The sequence below is a fragment of the Bos javanicus genome, chromosome 7, assembly GCF_032452875.1.
Source record: "Bos javanicus breed banteng chromosome 7, ARS-OSU_banteng_1.0, whole genome shotgun sequence".
NCBI classification, from domain to species: Eukaryota; Metazoa; Chordata; class Mammalia; order Artiodactyla; family Bovidae; genus Bos; species Bos javanicus.
In genome coordinates, this window is record NC_083874.1 from 80965598 (window position 1) to 80982485 (window position 16888).

General features: G+C 41.3%; 1 long non-coding RNA gene and 1 other non-coding gene across 2 annotated transcripts; one reads left to right on the plus strand and one right to left on the minus strand.

Annotated features, from left to right (window-relative positions):
* Positions 1-4751: 4751 nt before the first annotated feature.
* Positions 4752-4823, minus strand: TRNAC-GCA (transfer RNA cysteine (anticodon GCA)). The gene has a single exon. It is a non-coding gene; the product is annotated as a tRNA-Cys (tRNA).
* Positions 4824-12094: 7271 nt separating this feature from the next.
* LOC133251632 (uncharacterized) lies at positions 12095-13222 on the plus strand. Its single transcript, XR_009737710.1, has 2 exons — positions 12095-12278; positions 12677-13222. It is a non-coding gene; the product is annotated as an uncharacterized LOC133251632 (long non-coding RNA).
* Positions 13223-16888: the final 3666 nt, after the last annotated feature.

Sequence of the window (16888 nt, forward strand, 5' to 3'; positions counted from 1 at the left end):
CACCAACTCCCAGAGTTCACTCAGACTCACGTCCATCGAGTCAGTGATGCCATCCAGCCATCTCATCCTCTGTCGTCCCCTTCTCCTCCTGCCCCCAATCCCTCTCAGCATCAGAGTCTTTTCCAATGAGTCAACTCTTCGCGTGAGGTGGCCAAAGTACTGGAGTTTCAGCTTTAGCATCATTCCTTCCAAAGAAATCCCAGGGCTGATCTCCTTCAGAATGGACTGGTTGGATCTCCTTGCAGTCCAAGGGACTCTCAAGAGTCTTCTCCAACACCACAGTTCAAAAGCATCAATTCTTTGGTGCTCAGCCTTCTTCACAGTCCAACTCTCACATCCATACATGACCACAGAAAAACCATAGCCTTGATTAGACGAACCTTTGTTGGCAAAGTAATGTCTCTGCTTTTGAATATGCTATCTAGGTTGGTCATAACTTTCCTTCCAAGGAGTAAGGGTCTTTTAATGTCATGGCTGCAGTCACCATCTGCAGTGATTTTGGAGCCCAGAAAAATAAAGTCTGACACTGTTTCCACTGTTTCCCCATCTATTTCCCATGAAGTGGTGGGACCAGATGCCATGATCTTTGTTTTCTGAATGTTGAGCTTTAAGCCAACTTTTTCACTCTCCACTTTTACCTGCATCAAGAGGCATTTTAGTTCCTCTTCACTTTCTGCCATAAGGGTAGTTTCATCTGCATATCTGAGGTTATTGATATTTCTCCCAGCAATCTTGATTCCAGCTTGTGTTTCTTCCAGTCCAGCGTGTCTCATGATGTACTCTGCATATAAGTTAAATAAGCAAGGTGACAATATACAGCCTTGACATACTCCTTTTCCTATTTGGAACCAGTCTGTTGTTCCATGTCCAGTTCTAACTGTTGCTTCCTGACCTGCATACAAATTTCTCAAGAGGCAGATCAGATGGTCTGGTATTCCCATCTCTTTCAGAATTTTCCACAGTTGATTGTGATCCACACAGTCAAAGGCTTTGGCATAGTCAATAAAGCAGAAATAGATGGTTTTCTGGAACTCTCTTGCTTTTTCCATGATCCAGTGGATGTTGGTAATTTGATCTCTGGTTCCTCTGCCTTTTCTAAAACCAGCTTGAACATCAGGAAGTTCACAGTTCACATATTGCTGAAGCCTGGCTTGGAGAATTTTGAGCATTACTTTACTAGCATGTGAGATGAGTGCAATTGTGTGGTAGTTTGAGCATTCTTTGGCATTGCCTTTCTTTGGGATTGGAATGAAAACTGACCTTTTCCAGTCCTGTGGCCACTGCTGAGTTTTCCAAATTTGCTGGCATATTGAGTGTAGCACTTTCACAGCATCAGCTTTCAGGATTTGGAATAGCTCAACTGGAATTCTATCACCTCCACTAGCTTTGTTCGTAGTGATGCTTTCTAAGGCCCACTTGACTTCACATTCCAGGATGTCTGGCTCTAGGTCAGTGATCATGCCATTGTGATTATCTGGGTCGTGAAGATCTTTTTTGTGCAGTTCTTCTGTGTATTCTTGCCACCTCTTCTTAATATCTTCTGCTTCCATAACATTTTTGTCCTTTATCGAGCCCATCTTTGCATGAAATGTTCCTTTGGTATCTCTGATTTTCTTGAAGAGGTCCCTAGTCTTTCCCATTCTGTTGTTTTCCTCTATTTCTTTGTATTGATCGCTGAAGAAGGCTTTCTTATCTCTTCTTGCTATTCTTTGGAACTCTGCATTCAGATGCTTATATCTTTCCTTTTCTCCTTTGCTTTTTGCTTCTCTTCTTTTCACAGCTATTTGTAAGGCCTCCCCAGACAGCCATTTTGCTTTTTTGCATTTCTTTTCCATGGGGATGGTCTTGATCCCTGTCTCCTGTACAATGTCACGAACCTCATTCCATAGTTCATCAGGCACTCTATCTATCAGATCTAGGCCCTTAAATCTATTTCTCACTTCCACTGTATAATCATAAGGGATTTGATTTAGGTCATACCTGAATGGTCTAGTGGTTTTCCCTACTTTCTTCAATTTAAGTCTGAATTTGGCAATAAGGAGTTCATGGTCTGAGCCACAGTCGGCTCCTGGTCTTGTTTTTGCTGACTGTATAGAGCTTCTCCATCTTTGGCTGCAAAGAATATAATCAATCTGATTTCGGTGTTGACCATCTGATGGTGTCCATGCGTAGAGTCTTCTCTTGTGTTGTTGGAAGAGGGTGTTTGTTATGACCAGTGCATTTTCTTGGCAAAACTCTGTTAGTCTTTGCCCTGCTTCATTCCGTATTCCAAGGCCAAATTTGCCTGTTACTCCAGGTGTTTCTTGACTTCCTACTTTTGCATTCCAGTCCCCTATAATGAAAAGGACATCTTTTTTGGGCGTTAGTTCTAAAAGGTCTTGTAGGTCTTCATAGAACCGTTCAACTTCAGCTTCTTCAGCGTTACTGGTTGGGGCATAGACTTTGTGATATTGAATGGTTTGCCTTGGAAACGAACAGAGATCATTCTGTCGTTTTTGAGATTGCATCTAAGTACTGCATTTCAGACTCTTTTGTTGACCATGATGGCCACTCTATTTCTTCTGAGGGATTCCTGCCCTCAGTAGTAGATACAATGGTCATCTGAGTTAAATTCACCCATTCCAGTCCATTTCAGTTCACTTATTCCTAGAATGTCGACATTCACTCTTGCCATCTCTTGTTTGACCACTTCCAATTTGCCTTGATTCATGGACCTGACATTCCAGGTTCCTATGCAATATTGCTCTTTATAGCATCGGACCTTGCTTCTATCACCAGTCACATCCACAGCTGGGTATTCTTTTTGCTTTGGCTCCATCCCTTCATTCTTTCTGGAGTTATTTCTCCACTGATCTCCAGTAGCATATTGGGCACCTACTGACCTGGGGAGTTCCTCTTTCAGTATCCTATCATTTAGCCTTTTCATACTGTTCATGGGGTTCTCAAGGCAAGAACACTGAAGTGGTTTGCCATTCCCTTCTCCAGTGGACCACATTCTGTCAGATCTCTCCACCATGACCCGCCCATCTTGGGTTGCCGCACGGGTATGGCTTAGTTTCATTGAGTTAGACAAGGCTGTGGTCCTAGTGTGATTAGATTGACTAGTTGTCTGTGAGTATGGTTTCATTGTGTCTGCCCTCTGATGCCCTTTTGCAACACCTACTGTCTTACTTGGGTTTCTCTTACCTTGGGCGTGGGGTATCTCTTCACGGCTGCTCCAGCAAAGAGTAGCCAATGCTCCTTACCTTGGATGCAACGCACGGGCGGTGCAGGTGGCTGCGACGGGCGCGCTAAAGTGCCGAAAGCTTGGCCGAGAGGAGCTACCCCACGTCGGAGGTCAGAGGCAGAAGCTGGGAGGACCCCATGCCTGAAGGGCGGCGGCCAATAGAAGTTACCCCACGTCCGTGGTCAGGGGCAGCGGCCAAGAGTGCTAGACTGCGACGGCGCAGGAACGGCGGAGAGGAGCTACCCCACGTCCGAGGTCAGGGGTGGCGACGAGAGGAGTTACCCTGAGTCCTAGGCACAGGAGGGCCTTGGAGGAGCTATCCCATGTTGAAGGTCAGGAAGGGCGGCGGTGAGGAGATACCCCTCATCCAAGGTAAGGATATATGTATACATATGGCTAATTCATTTTGCTGTACAGCAGAAATTAACACAACATTGTAAAGCAACTATGCTGCAGCTGCTAAGTCGCTTCAGTCGTGTCCAACTCTGTGTGACCCCATAGACGGCAGCCCACCAGGCTCCTCCGTCCATGGGATTTTCCAGGCAAGAGTACTGGAGTGGGGTGCCATTGCCTTCTCCAAAGTGACTATACTCCAATTTTAAAAAAGAATAGAAAAAGCAAGCTTTAAAAAGCAACCTATGGAATTGAGATAGTATTTTTAAACCATGCCTATTAAGTGCTTAATGACCAAAATAGAAAGAATTCCTATAACTCAATATCAAAAAACAAAGGACTTTAATAAATATTAATATATTTCCAAAGGATACTTAGAAATGGTCAACATGTATCTGAAAAGATGCTCAACATCACTAATTAAGAAATGCAAATCAAAACTACAATGAAGTATCTTATACCTGTTAGGATGCTGCTTATTTAAAAAATAATGTGTTGATAAGTACTGAGGAAAGGGAACCCTTGTACTCTGAGTGGGGATGTAAATTTTTCAGCCACCATTTAAGAGTGTTTAGTCTCCTCAAAAAATTAAAAATAGAACACCATATATAGTCCAGCTGTTGCCCTCATGGATATGTATTCAAAGGAATTGAAATAGGATCTTGACGGGATACCTGCCTTCTTGTGTTTACTGCAGCATTATTCACAATATTCAAGACATGGAAACAATGTGAATGTTCACTTAGGAATGAATAAAGAAAATGCAGTGTATGTGTACAGTTAAATGTTATTCAGCCTTAAACAAGGGAATCCTGCCATTTCCAACAATGTGGATGGGCCTGGGGAACATTATGTTAACTAAAAGCAGCCAGACACAAAGATGAATATTGCATGTGGAGTCTAAAAATCATCAAATCATCAATCTAGAAACAGTAGAAAGGTATTTGCAGGAGTTGGAGGAAATGAGGAGATCATATTCAAAGGGCAGCAAGTTTGAAAGTGAAAGTGAAGTCGCTCAGTCGTGTCCGACTCTTTGCGACCCCATGGACTGTAGCCTACCAGCCTCCTTTGTCTGTGGGATTTTCCAGGCAAGGGTACTGGAGTGGGTTGCCATTTCCTTCTCCAGGAGATCTTCCCAACCCAGGGATTGAACCTGGGTCTCCTGCATTGCAGGCAGACACTTTACCATCTGAGCCACCAGGGAAGCCAGAGAAAGTTTGAATTATGTAATAATTTCTGGAGACATCATTCAGCATGCTTCCCTGATAATTCAGCAGGTAAAGAATCCGCCTGCAATCCAGGAGACACAGGAGACTCAGGTTTGATCCCTGGGTTGGGATGATACTCTGGGGAGGAAATGGCAACCCACTCCAGTGCTCTTGCCTGGGAAAACCATGGACAGGGGAGCCTGCTGGGCTACGGTCCATAGGGTCACAAAGAGTCGGGCATGACTGAGCCACTGAGCAAGCACATTATTCAGCACAGTGCCTAGAGCTAATAATACTGTATTCTTTGCACAGACATGTACATAACAAACTGGGCGAGAGGAAACTTTGGGAGGTGGTGGATATGTCTATGTTCCTGGTGGTCTCATGGGTGCAGCTTATACCCAAGCTTAGTGATGTGTACATACAAAATATGTAGAGCTCTTTACAAGTCAGTCATACCTCAAATGCTTTAAAACAAAGCATGTAGACTTTAAGAATTTTGCTGCTCTTTGCTGCTGTTCACTCACTGGGAATAGACTGGTGCTGTGATTTCTGGAGGCCTTTAGGCTTCCCTGTGCCATTCAGACTGATGGAGAAGCAGCATACCCTGGGGAGGGGTGTGTTCTCACTCTGCTCCACAGCTGTCGTGTCCACCAACCTGGCCAGAGGTGCGGTCTGCACATACCTCCACCCCACCTACATCTCCCCCTTTAATCTTAGCCTTGGAGTAGACATGGGAGTCCTCTGGGACACTGAGTAAAATCACAGCATTTTAATCAGCATATTCACTTTGTAGTTTTACTTGCCTTTTGATGGAGGAGGAAGTCTCATCTCAGGGATGTAACCAATTAATTATTGTGCGTGTGTGCTAAATTGCTTCAGTCATGTCTGACTCTGTGGGACCCTATGGACTGCTCGGCTCCCTCTTTCCATGGGATTTTCCAGGCAAGAATACTGGAGTGGGTTGCCATGCCCTCTTCCAGGGGATCTTCCTGACCCAGGGATCAAACCTGTGTCTCTTATGTCTCCTGGCAGCAGGTTCTTTACCACTAGCACCATCTGGGAAGCCCGATTGTTGTGGAGCAATCATCAAATACTCAGGTTTCAGTAATATGCTGGACTATGATTTATTATTTTCCTTAAGAAATGTATTGTTGTTTAGTCGCTAAGTCATGTTCAACTCTTTGCGACCTCACGGACTGCAGCATGCCAGGCTCCTCTGTCTGCCACTATCTCCCAGAATTTACTCAGATTCATGTCCGTTGAGTCGGTGATGCCATCCAACCATCTCACCCTCTGTCATCCCCTTCTCTTCTGCCTTCAATCTTTCCCAGCATCAGGGTCTTTTTCAATGACTCGGCTCTTTGCATCAGGTGGTCAGATTATTGGAGCTTCAGCATCAGTCCTTCCAATGAATATTCAGGGTTGATTTCCTTTAGGATGGACTTGTTGGATCTCCTTGCAGTCCAAGGGACTCTCAAGAGTCTTCTCAAGCACCACAGTTCAAAAGCATTAATTCTTTGGTGCTCAGCCTTTCTTACAGTCCCACTCTCCAGTAGTCATGTACGGATGTGAGAGTTGGACCATAAAGAAATGTATACTATTTTAATTTTGAATGCCCAGTGACTAATTAGTTTTAGCTGGATATGACTGCCTTACCAGCAACGGTCTCCCCATTCCCTCACATCAGATATTGAAATAATTGTGTATAGATGACAAACACTGCATTGTTATGTTTTAATGAATTAGGTTTGCAGAAATTCATAGATGAAATGAGCATGCATCTATAATATTTAAATTATTTATAGATTTTTAGAAGTCTTAGAAGCCTAAATATGTTTAACCACACTGAGGAACTGTTGATTGAAGAGGTGGAGGTGGCTTGTTATAAAGCAAGGAGCTCACATTTCATCCATGTAGAGAATCAATAATGAAAGAGGAAAGGGCGTACTCTCACCCTCCCCTCCTCTCCCTCATTGTTTGAAAACATTGGGAAGAAAACTAAACACTTACAATATTCAATCAAATATTAATAAGATATTAGTAGATATTTGTCTCAGTGCTACAAGATGTGGAATAAAAAACCCAGAGTGAACTCAGGGTTTTCAAGGATCATTTGCCTACCTGATATGAAATAAAATAAAAGGGGGAAAAACACCCTGAAAAACAAACACCAAAAGGATGCAATGCAAACTAAAGAAGTTGGGGGTAAAACTTAAAGCAGCTAAAAGTTCTGTGGGTCTCCGTGGGAACTGACGGAGATTGGGGGACTGGTACAAGGGAGGCAGGCAGTGGGGCCTCGTTCTGAGCAGGCTGTTAGTGGGTGCTATATTGACTAAGGAACCACCTGTTGCAGATTCAGTGGTATGTTTATTAACATTGCTCCTGTAACAGGACTGGAGGGACCCATGGGGAGGGATACAAGTAGGAAGAGGTCGAGGAAGACTACTGTTAACTGAATATAAATGATGGGCTTGAATGTAAATAATGGGTCTTGTGGTAGAGGCAAGGAGAGTAGTTAGCCCCAAAGCAAAACATCTTGAAAGATTGCTTAATGGAGAAATGGAATTCTTTAATCAAATTGTAATCATTCATTACAGGAAAGATTGCAGTGATTGTGAGGTGCCATTATCACTTGCCACAGTAGTATAAGATTTGTATCAGCTTGGCTTTTAGTTAGTTATGTTTTCCTGGAGTCTTTTTTTGTCTTAATAATGTTTCAGAAAAGATTGGAATCTTTTCTTACCAGTGCCAGTTATTCCTTAAGGAATAAAGTAGTTGTTTCAAGAACCACATTAATCCTTTTTACACTAATAACTATTTATGAAGGTACATTAATTTTTAAAATAATTCTACATATACCTTAATTACAAGGACTAATTGTAGGTACTAGAGATAACAGAACCCCCAAATGAGAAAGACATATAGACATGATTTAATGTAATTCTACTTACAAAAGTTGTAGGAATTTCTGATTAAACCAATTAGATTTCATTTGATCATGATAATGCATGCTTCAGTTCAGTTCAGTTGCTCAGTTGGTTCCAACTCTTTGTGACCCCATGGACTCTAGCACGCTAGGCTTCCCAGTCCGTCACCAACTCCCAGAGCTTGCTCAAACTCATGTCCATTGAATTGGTGATGGCATCCAACCATCTCATACTCTGTCGTCCCCTTCTTCCCCTGCCTTCAATCTTTCCCAGCATCAGGATCATTTCTAATGAGTCAGTTCTTTGCATCAGGTGGCCAAAGTATTGGAGCTTTAGCATCAGTCCTTCCAATGAATATTTAGGACTGATTTCCTTTAGGATGGACTGGTTGTATCTCCTTGCAGTCCAAGGGACTCTGAAGAGTCTTCTCCAACACCACAGTTCAAAAGCATCAATTATTCAGTGCTCAGCTTTCTTTATGGTCCAACTCTCATATCCATATATGACTACTGGAAAAAAACATAGCTTTGACTAGATGGACCTTTGTCGGCAAAGTAATGTCTCTGCTTTTTAATACGCTGTCTAGGTTTGTCAATAGCTTTTCTTCCAAGGAGCAAGTCTTTTAATTTCATGACTGCAGTCACCATCTGCAGTGATTTTGGAGCCCAAGAGAATAAAGTCTTGCACTGTTTCCATTGTTTCCCCATCTGTTTGCCATGAAGTGATGGGACCAGATACTATGATCTTAGTTTTCTGAATGTTGAATTTTAAGCCAGCCTTTTCATTCTCCTCTTCATCTTCATCAAGAGGCTCCTTGCTTGGATAACTAATTTCTTCATTGACCTGTTCCTTTCTATGTACTCTTCTATTATGAAAGGAAAATAGATTTTTTAAAAGTCCCCTTCTTGAAGTTTCTGTCCTCATACCCCTATCTTTTAAAAATCATTTTGTTTATTTATTTTGTTTTAGGGTATGCTGAGTCTTCACTGCTGGGAGGGCTTTTGTCTAGTTTCAGTGAGCGGGCCTACTCTAGATGCTGTGTGAGGGCTTTGTATTGTGGTGGCTTCTCTCGTTACACAGCACAGGCTCTGGGTACTCGGGCTTCAGTGATTGTTGCACGTGGGCTCAGCAGTTGTGGCTCTCAGGCTTAGTTGCTCCTTAGCATGTGGAATCTTCCTGTTCCAGGGATCGAACCCATGTCTCTTTCATTGGCAGGCAGATTCTTTACCACTGAGCCACCAGGAAACCCTCATACCCTCATCTTAATTCATCCTCTTTGCCTTAAACGTGACTTGAAAAATCACGTTTTTGTAATGAAGGCAGAATCTGTCAAATTCTAACTACAGGAAAAGGAGTGTGCTCAGGGTGCATAGATGGATGGAATTACCTCAAAGGAAGACAGAGAAGCCAACCTTGCACATACGTTTCTTGGTTGTTTGCAGCAAGACTCCTCTGGTCTCATCTCTGCTGGAATGTAAAGGTCAAAGTGAACTTCACACAGCCAACTTCTCATCTCTGTGTGTTGGCTAAATGTCTTAGGATGATAAAGTTTAACTAATGGGAAACTAATCTAATTCTGTTTGCTTCTTAGAAATGTGCAGATTATGCTTTCCGGTTGAAACAGTTCTATATACAAACATCTTAAAAACCCAGTTCTTTTCGATCTCTAATTTCTTCTTACTGAAATATACTTGACTTACAATATTATATTAGTTTCAGATGTCCCACATAGTGACCCGGTGCTTTTACAGATTATGCTCCATTAAAAGTTATTACAAGATAATGGCTGTGTTTCCCTGTACTGTACAACACATCCTTCTTGCTCATCTATTTTATACACAGCAGTTTGTATCTCTTGATCCCATGTCCCCTAACGTGCTCCTTTTCCCACCCTACTGGGAGTCACTGGTTTCTTTTCTGTATCTGTATTTCTGGTTTGCTATGTACATCCATTAGTAGTATTTTTTAGATCCAGTATATAAGTGATATCATGTACTATCTGTCTTTCTCTGTCTTAACATTTCACTAAGCATAATCTGTAGGTTCATTTCCATTATGACAAACGGCAGAATTTCATTCATTTTTATGTTTCAATAATACGACGTTGTGGTGGCTTCCCGGGTCACTCAGTGGTAGAGAATCTGCCTGCCAGTTCAGGAGATATCGGTTCAGTCTCTGGGTCGGGAAGATCCTCTGGAGGAGGAAATGGCAATCCACTCTAATATTTTTGCTTGGGAACGCCCATGGGCAAAGGAGCCTGGCTGGCTACAGTCATGGACATGATTTAGTGACTAAACAACAGTACAACATCGTATGTATATTCCGTCTCTTCTTTCTCCATTTGTCTCTTGATGGGCACTTCCCCATGTCGCTTCCGTATCGTGGAGACTGGAAGTAGTGCTGCTTCGAACACTAGGGTGCATATATCTTTTCAAACTAGTTTTTTCATCTTTTCTGGATATATACCAGGAGTAGAACTGCTACATCATATGGTAGTTTTATTTTAGTTTGAGAAACATCCATACAATTTCCCACAGTGACTGCACTATCTACATTCCCACCAACGGTGTATGAGCGTTTCCTTTTCTCCACATCCTTGCCAATATTATTGTAGATTTTTTGATGGGAAGCATTCTGACAGGTGTGAGGTTCTATCTCATTATCCTTTCGATTTATTTACATGCCTCTGATTGGCGATGTTGAGCATCTTCTCATGTGCCTGTTGGCTATCTCTCTGTCTTCTTCCGAAAAAAACGTCAATTCAGGTCTTCTGCCCAATTTTAAGTTGGGTTGTTTCAATGTTGAATTGTATGAGCTGTTCATATATTTTGGAATTTACTTGTTAGTCACATTTGCAAATAATTTCTCCCCATTGATAGGCTGACTTTTTTTTTTCAGTGGTTTGCTTTGCTGTAAGTTTTATTTAGTTGTAGTTGATTTTATACTTTTTTGTCTTTTAATCTTCATGGTTAAGTGGTTGATCCTCAGTCCTTATAGTATATTTGCCTTTCCTCAAGGAAATTTCCTTTTCCCGTAGATACTTGCCTCTTTTCCTCTTAGATAAGATCCTGTGACTTTTCTTTTAACCCACTCCAGTGTTTTTGCCTGGAGAATCCCAGGGACAGGGGAGCCTGGTGGGCTGCCGTCTATGGGGTCACACAGAGTCGGACACGACTGAAGTGACTTAGCAGCAGTTAATGTTGATCAACTCTTTTAGTCTTTCCTTATCTGAGAAGTGCCTCATCTCTCATTCTATTGTAAATGATAATCTTGCTGGGTTTAGTGATCTAGGTTACAGTTTTCTTTTTCAGAACTTTGAAGGTATCATGCCACTCCCTTCTGGCCTACAGTTTCTGCAGAAAAACCAGCAGCCAGCCTTGTGGGGATTCCCTTGTATACAACTCTTGTTTTCTCTCTTGCTGCCTTTATAACTTTGTCTCTTTTTTGCTATTTTGATTCTGTTATGTCTTGATGTAGGTCTGAGTTCATCTTTTTTGGGACCCTCTGTGATTCCTGTACCCGGATATCTGTTTCCTTCTTGATTTGGGGGAACTTTTTAGTCATAATTTCCTCAAATACATTTTTGATTCCTATTTCTGTCTTCTCTGGGACCCTTACGATGTGAATGTTGGTATGCTTAACATTATACCAGAGAGCTCTTAAATTGTTTTCACTTAAAAAAAAATTTTTTTTTTTTTAAGATATTCTGGTGGGGTGATTTCCACTGTTCTATTTCCAGGTCACTTATGCGTTCTTCTGTGTCAATCTGCTGCTCATTTCTTTTAGTGTGTTTCTTATTTCAGCTGTTGAATTCTTCATTTCTGATCAAGTATTTATTTTCCTGTACTTTGTTAAAGTGTTCACTGTGTGCATCAGTTCTTTCCTCTAACTCAGTTCATATTACCCAAATATTACTGATGCTTTGTGTTCTTTAGTTGGTAAATTGCTTATTTCTGTTTCATTGTTTTGAGAGGGTTTCTCTTGCTCTGTTTCAATTGAGAGTAGTTCCTCTGGATTTTTGCTTCTCTGCCTCTGTGAGTTTAGGTGAAAGTTAGCTACTGTGGTCTTGAAGGGGTGTTCTTATGTGGGAGCATAAGAACTGGTGTGCCCAGTACCTTTGCTGGATGAGCTAGATCAGACAGGGATGTAAGTCACATCTTTCTTCAGGGTCTGCTGTAGCTATGGCCTCAGTGGGTGGTGGGGCTAGAGATGGAGTGGCTAGAGTGGTGCTGGGTGTGACTTCCCCTTGGCTCGGCGGCTGTCACTGCCCCGAGGCCCTGGGGGCTGTCAGGAGTCCCAGAGCTGGGTCTGAGCTGGGGTTCTGTCCCCTCCCCCTCATTGTGACCCTTGCCCGGGGGTGGGGGGGGTGGGGGTGGGGGGGGCGGGGAGTGCTGGAGCAGGTGGGGCCTGTGCAGGTTCTCACTATACGCCCTCTGCTGGCGGAGGCCTGACTTACCTCCCATGTGCTGCCTTTACAGGCTCACAGTTGTTACCTTCACTCTGCTTAGATGCAGCCTCCATGTAAGTCCCCTTTGTCCCTCACCGCCAGTCACTGCCCCCAGCCCCCACTGCCCCTTCCCTGTGTAGAATTGCTCCAGAGGACGGGCAGGGCCCATGTCAACTCTTGGCATGTATTGGGGGATGAGTGGTGGTGGAGTGGCCACCATCAGAGATCTCGGCGCCTTCTGATGTGCTGCTTGTGAGATCACTAACAACGGGCACTGCCCTGCCACCCAGGCTCCACCCGAGGGCTGGGTCATGTCTCTCCCCTGGTCATGGCTCCTCCAGATCCTGTGATGCGCTGGGGAGGGATGTGAGGGGGGCTGGAGCGTTGGCTTGGCTCAGGATGGCCGGTGCAGCAAGGTGGCTGCAGGAGACCCAGCAGTGACCACATCGAACCTCTCTCTGTCCTGCTTCAGGGACAGGCAGTGGATGTGTGCACCTTACCAGGAGAGTTCAGCTCTCCACGGCTCTTCTGTTAGTCCTGGCAGTCCTCCAGCTGGCTGAGGGGACCTGTCTCCTCCAAGTAGGACCCCAGCACCAAAGGGCCCGATCTGTGGCTCCAACCATTCACTCCCCAGAGTAGGTTCCCCACTTCCCCACATATTCCCCCTTTTCCTCTGAGTCCCCGCCCAGTGGCACAGGTTCCAATGCTATTGCTTTCCTTCTCTTCCTACCTGATTACCTGTGTATCTTTCTTAGAGCTTTGGTGTACAGGAGTCCTTCCGCCAGTTTGCAGTGAAAACTGTCCCACATGTAGATTATCTTTGATGTGTTCATCAGGGGAGGTGTGCTTCACATCCTTATACTCTGCCATCTAGATCTGAACCTCTCAGACCCCTGATTTCTTATAATTAAGTCCAAATTTTTTCAATATATTCTTTTAACATAATCACCAAAAACAAAAATTCACAGCCAAGTAACTAAGAAATGTCTTGAACTCTAATAAACACATTCTGAATATTTATGTTGATTTTCAACTTTTAATCAAATGGCAAAATAGAAATTCTATTTGTAAAATAAGCATTTACCTCCATAGAGTTTGAAAGTTGAAATATGTTAATAAATTACTGTTAGCACATATATTTGGGACTCTCTCCAAGTCCCAAATTACTTAGGTATTTTTCACAGTTCTTTTGGTTGAGTCCTTTCTTTTGTGTATGTGTTTTTATGCCAGAAATAGATTTGAAGTGCTTTAATTGTTGGCATTTCTATCTGAAAACAGTTGGAGTCATAACGCTTATTTTTGGCAAGCAGAATCAACGTCCACCACAAAGCAATCTGTAATATAAAGCCTATAGCATAAATTTTTGTCTTTAGTGGTAGGAAATTCACCACAATAGGTTAGGGAACTTGTACGCATTTACTTCTGAAGTTTATGTGGCAGTTAAGTGATTTTGGTAAATGCCAATTTCCTACTTATTAGTAAGAACATCTATTTGTGCAACTCAAATGGAAAATATATGTGATTGAATGATCTGTCTGCTCCAAAACTCCTCTTCAGCAAGATAGGACTGTACATTTCCAGTGCCTCGTTAATGCACAAGTGGGGACCTCAATTTTTGAGACCCAGTGCAAGAACTCATGTCATGGCAAACTTGAGAAATAATACTGCCAAGTGAACCAGAAAGAGATTTTATTTTAAACAGGCTTCAAATGAAGGTTGAAGTAATCTGAAACAGACACTTTCGCAATCTACATTTCATGTTTTCCAAAGTGCTGACTGCCAGAGCAAAACAACAAAATTGTTTCTGGATATGTGAAGGGAAAAAGGTTGATATTAGTTATTCATTTTTGCAGATGCACAGTTCAGTAACTTGTACACAGAAACACTATGCAAATCTTTCTAAAATTTGAAGATACAGTAGTGGACGCCTCATTAGACAAGGTTTTAAGTCATCTGAGGAGTAACCAGGGACAGTTTGCCAGACTTCTACTCACCCCAGATCACTGCCCCTCTGAGATGATTTATAAGGTTCATTTTAGAAATACTTGTAGCACACACATTCTGTAGAGATTTGAACTTCAAATGCTTTACAGTCTAAACTGAGCTTCACTGGACCATGTAGTTTTACAACCAGAAATCTTTCGGCATTACTCCTTTTGGGGAAGAAACTGAGAAGACTGTGTTGCCTATTTCAAAAGGAATTTTTGCTTAAGTGGATTGAATTTTAAACACTGATGTCTCAATATGGAGAATTTGGTTATGGTCTGATTTTTGTGGAGATAATTATCTTAGAAATACTGATAGTGGTCTTATTAATCCACCTATGGTCAACTAGATATGGCTCCTGTGTTGGTTTTGATTTGGTTATCGGGGTCAATCAATTTCTTATTAACTTTTACACTGAGCATTTCAATTCTGAATTGGGTATTAGTTTGAGAACTTCTCTGGTGAGATGTGTCTCTTGCAGTTGCTGGTGCTCTATTTTCATGCAACACTTTCATACCTGGCTTATTATCTTTGTTATATGTTCACTGTATTGTCTTTTTCAATGTGTATAAATTCAGTTCTCTGGAGGTTTTTCAACTGAACAAAAACTGTACCTAGGTAATACTTCTCAAAGAGAAATTAAATATATGACATTTGGCTAGTAACTGCTTGTTAAAATACCATGCTGAGTTCTCAAAATTAAAATGAATATTACTTTCCATGATTTACATGTGTTCTATTAAAACAATTTTGAGACTGTTAAATACGTGTAACATCCCTTCAGTCATAAGTGAATGATACTAACTTGATGATGAAACAGTGAGCACCAATAAGATTATCAACAGAATACTTTTGACTTTTCAATTCTTAAACTATTTCTTTCCCTGAAACAATATTTACAAAACCAAGAAACACTGAATTCTTTTACAAATTGTATTCAAATTTTTGTTTTTTATATGTGATAACCAAGATTATATTGTGAGCACACTTAAAAGCAAAGTTTTCCATGTGACATGAGTAGATATCAAGAGCTTCCTTCCTATTACCATCAAGAATTATGTGCTGTAAGATGCAAAGATACAATCACGTGAGGAAAATTTGAGAAATGCAAAGAGAAATGCAGCTGAGAAATGCAACTGTAGCCAAGCTGAGCCCCACAGACTTCAAGGGAAACATTGCAAACTGAATGAGACAGATAACACTTGAATGTGTGATGTCTATTGACTTGAGGCTTTCTAAAAAGCACTACCATATTTTTCATCAGACAGGTTTTGTAGGGAATAAAACTTGTATAATTTCTTTTTAATTTTTATGCCTTTCTATGTACAGGGTTTATTTTGCCTTGAGGGATACACTGAGCTATGGGAACACTCGATGAGTCTTACTGTGTGGGACTGGGTGTGTGTCCGGCCCCTCACCCTTCCTTTCCCACTCTTTTACTGTTATCTCACTCACCAGAAGGAGCTGAGGAGGAATTAAACTAATTCTACCGACTTTTGTTTATCTATGTTACTCTTGTTCGGAACCTACATGATGCTACTGCCGTTAATACCACTTTCATAGAATCAGAAATAGTTTAACACCTTCTGAGAAAGTTCTTTGCTATAGGATGCTAGCTGTTTTAAATTCAGGGACTCTTCTCTTGCCTTGCTACCTACCTTCCATCAGCCAGAAATCCAGACATCTTGCCAAAACTGTCATTTTAATAAGTTACTTGAGGTAACCTCTAGCTCAGTAAGGAGTCTGACCAATGGGATTTACAGTTTTCCCCTCTCTAAACACTATGCACAAATCTGTGGCATCTCTGAACTAGAAGACCCCATTTGGATCAAAACCATAATGCTCTAGAAATCATTAACATTAAATCCTCTTAACTACTACAGAAACAGTATTTTTAAGAATTTATTGAAAAAATAATTTATATATTTCCACTGATACCTAGGATGAATTATTTTTAACCTCAATTATAGACCATCCTCCTTCTATATTCTTATCTATAGAGCTGTGCACAGAACCTACTTCAGAATTTTTATGTGGGTAAATAAATGCTCATGGTGAACTGAGGTGACAATCTGTGTAATTCATTAGAAAGATGAATGTACTTGAGAAGAAGCATAATGTTACATGAATTATGTGCATAATAACTTCAGATTTCTGCATTATGTATAATCCTACTTGGAATAAAATACTGAACTTTTATCCATTAATTTTGCTAATAATATTACTTACTTTGTGGTAGTCAAAGTTTAGTTATCTGACTATAAAAAGCTAGACACTCATCATAACCTATTTAAATGCATATAAATAAATTCTCTGATACAAGACTGCTGGTTTTACATAAAGCAGAACGTCTAATTCAATTAGAGACACAGATGTCCACATTAGTTACAATTCTTATCATTCAGAAAGCATTTCTGCTAGTTTTATATGAACAATTTCCTTTCCTTTTTCAATAAGTAATAAAGTTAGTCTAGCAATGAAAAGGTAGAAACTGTAAATGAAATAGTGCATTTTTAACATTAAATGTGAAAATGTGTGAAATTAATGGATATTTATGTACAGCTTTATGGCAACCTTTCCCACTACATGAATAGCTCAGATATTTTTACACAAACAGAGATAAATCCATTTGAAAATGTAATAATGCACATGTGTGCACACAGGAAGATGCTAAATTTACAAAATGTATCAGGTAGCT